General features: G+C 33.8%; 1 long non-coding RNA gene across 1 annotated transcript in view; it reads right to left on the reverse strand.

The window, feature by feature from the left end:
* Window positions 1-2304, reverse strand: part of LOC141564914 (uncharacterized) — a 25018-nt gene extending 22714 nt beyond the window's left edge. Inside the window, exons 1-2 of the long non-coding RNA XR_012488797.1 lie at window positions 2232-2304; window positions 1926-2079 (exon numbers count right to left, since the gene is read on the reverse strand). This is a non-coding gene — a long non-coding RNA (uncharacterized LOC141564914). The remainder of the gene's footprint in view (window positions 1-1925; window positions 2080-2231) is intronic.
* Between the last annotated feature and the right edge of the window lie 693 nt (window positions 2305-2997).

The following is a 2997-nucleotide window of genomic DNA, read 5'->3' on the forward strand; positions in this document are numbered from 1 at the left end:
CATGTTACTAACAGCATCTGAAAGAAAAAAAACAAACTGTTTGTGTCTGTGTAATACCATTGGGTCATACTACCCTTTGGCTTCCAAAATAAGGAATTATTTATTCATTATCCATATAGCATGAGCTTTGAAGTCTTTGCAACAATGAGAATAGAGCTTTCACTGATCCAAATTCTTAGCCTTTGTTCACAATTATTAAGAGTCAGAGGTATAGTCTGTGTAAAACTGGTTTGCAGAGGAATCGGCTCTATGATTTTATCTTCCTCATTACTATATTTTGACCCACCAAGATAATTTACCAGAGATTCTAGATTATAAACCTGAGAAAAAGACTATCAATCCATTTCTCATAAAAATTACAGATATTTATTTAGTTGAAGATTATAAGATGCTTGAAACTCTTCAGTCAGGGAATTAATTACCAGCAAATTCTGGTCAAATAGTATCTCAGAATATTAGAGTTAAAAGGAACCTTAGAAACTACCTAGGCCATAAAAGGTACAGGAGAGAAACAAATGACAAGTCAAGTAGGCAATCAACATCCAAGGGACTGGATTCCCTTCTTCTAGTAAGCCTGTTTATCCTCCTGATGAATAACTCATAGCTCCCTTTATCTGTAATATACATATATATATATATATATATATATATATATATATATATATATATATTTCAGTGATTTCTTCCATGCCTTTCACATGTCTTTGTATCTTTTTAAGCTACTATTATTTTTTTGAGTCACTGAAAAAGTATTCATTGTTCTATGTATTTGTCATCTATAACAACCTTGTTTTAACAGTCTTGGGTCTATCACAAAAGTAGCTGACATAGCAGTATAGGCTTATTTTAATCCAATTTAGAAATAGAAGATTTTGTTTCTTTTACTTTATTGCCTTCTCTCTTCACTCCCTCCCCTTCCCTCCTGCCATACCACCTCTAATGCCACTAGGAAAAAAAAAATCTGGTGATCTTGCACATAAGATATAGTAAAGTGCATAGTAAAAACTTGTTGAATAAACTATCAGAAAATGTTATCCTATATTTTAATAACAATTATTATTTTATTCATAATCTATCAAATTACATAATGCTTCAATTTACAAAAGGGCTTTCCTTATACAAAAGCACTATGGATTGGATGATAAAAACAGAGTTTTACAAATAAGTTTTCAATTAGTTATTTTTCATTATGAGCGAGAAGACAGCTGAAGCTTGGCCAATTTATCATAGGCTTAAAGTTTTGGAACAGGAAGGGACTACCTTAGGGAATATATCACCTTACATGCTGCTTGACCCAGGACCTAAACTAGCAAAGTTTTAACTACCCAATATCTGCTCAAGTTAGAAAGATAAGAACAGCTGAAAATAAAGAGTGGGAGAAGGATGAGGTTTATGGATAAGGTGCAACTTTCCTTTTTCTATACCGTTTATTGTACCAGAAAATACACAGTAAATACGTTTTTTTATTTTGATTAAAAATCTAAAATATGCTTGTAGAAGTGGCTTAAGGGTTGCAAAGAAATTTGTGTTTTGACAGCAAGCATTAGAATATAACTGGTGGTTGTTAGATGTTTTTTTCCTTTTTAGATGTTGTGTTGACATTCTTTTCTATATCACTAACTCAAGATTGCTTTGCTTCAAAAGAACTTTTAGATGAATATATATATATATATATATATATATATATATATATATATTCACATTTTATATGAATAAACACAATCAAACTAAACAAATTATCACACTGGCCACGTATTTCTAAGCTAAAGTATCAAATAATCATGACATATAAAATTCCCATACATCCATACCAGCAACAATTGCACAATTTAATAATTTCCATCCCAAATCTTAAAACACTCACCTTATCTCTCTATTGCACACAAACCAAAGCAGGGAATTCTGATAGGAATAAAATACTTTACCTGTATGATTCCACTCCAATGTGCTGGTTTTGTTTCCATCACTCTCTGACCTCAGGAAAGTTGTAGTCATCTCATTTCTAAATATTTGGAGAAATTTTAATTATGGTTCCAGGAGAAACAAGGTAGAATCTCATCCATTAATTCAATCTCCCAACTGGAAGAGAATAATTTCAGAGGTTAACTGAAAAGAAAACCACACATTTATTTGAAACCACTTAAGATGTCCCTCACTAGGAAATGACTTTCTGTTGGAGTACATGGGAGCACCTGACAGTGGCTGCTGAAGATCCCACCCAGAATGGATACCTTCTTGTGAAAGGATGACATAAGGAGATTGAGATAGTTTCTGTTCTCCGACATCTTTAACTGAGAAGCTTCCTTCCTCTTCCCTCCGTCTCCAATTTATCTCAATCCCGAATCCCCAACACCTGTGTCAGAAAAGGTTGCCCAGCAACTCCTTCAGATGCTATGATCCACAGCTGGGGAGGCTCTTGGGGAATTGACCTGTCCCTTAACAATTCACCGTTTTTTTTTTTTTTTTTTTTTTTTTTTCTGTTATTCCCCCTCTCACCTGCCACAGCATGGTCCACACACTGAGGAATGCAAGAGGCACTATCATTTCTGGATGGTTGTAGCAGGTGTTGATCTTGTGAAAATTTACAAACACATATTAACAGGATTAAAACACCCATAATTAAATAGACAAAAGTCAGGGTCACAACAAAGGCTGCCCATTCTTCTTGTCTTTTTTCTTTCATGTTTCTACTACAAGCATATACATCTAGAATTCACCATTTAGGAGTAGAAACTTGAAGACAGAAACTGTAGATGTTTCAGACACTGCCTGATAGTTAACCTGTGGCCACCTGTATCTTTCTTTTCTTTATTTTCTCTGGAGAGTTCCTGAAAAATCAACTGCCTTATAAAAAACAGGCAAGACTTCAGTTTCCCCATCTGATTACTTATCTCATAACCACAAAAGAATAAGAACAGTAATAACAATTGGATTTAATGATCTGTCCCACTTGAGAACATAGTGTAAATGAAATGTCACACTCAACAAAATATGTGG

This window comes from Sminthopsis crassicaudata, chromosome 3 (assembly GCF_048593235.1).
Source record: "Sminthopsis crassicaudata isolate SCR6 chromosome 3, ASM4859323v1, whole genome shotgun sequence".
NCBI lineage: Eukaryota > Metazoa > Chordata > Mammalia > Dasyuromorphia > Dasyuridae > Sminthopsis > Sminthopsis crassicaudata.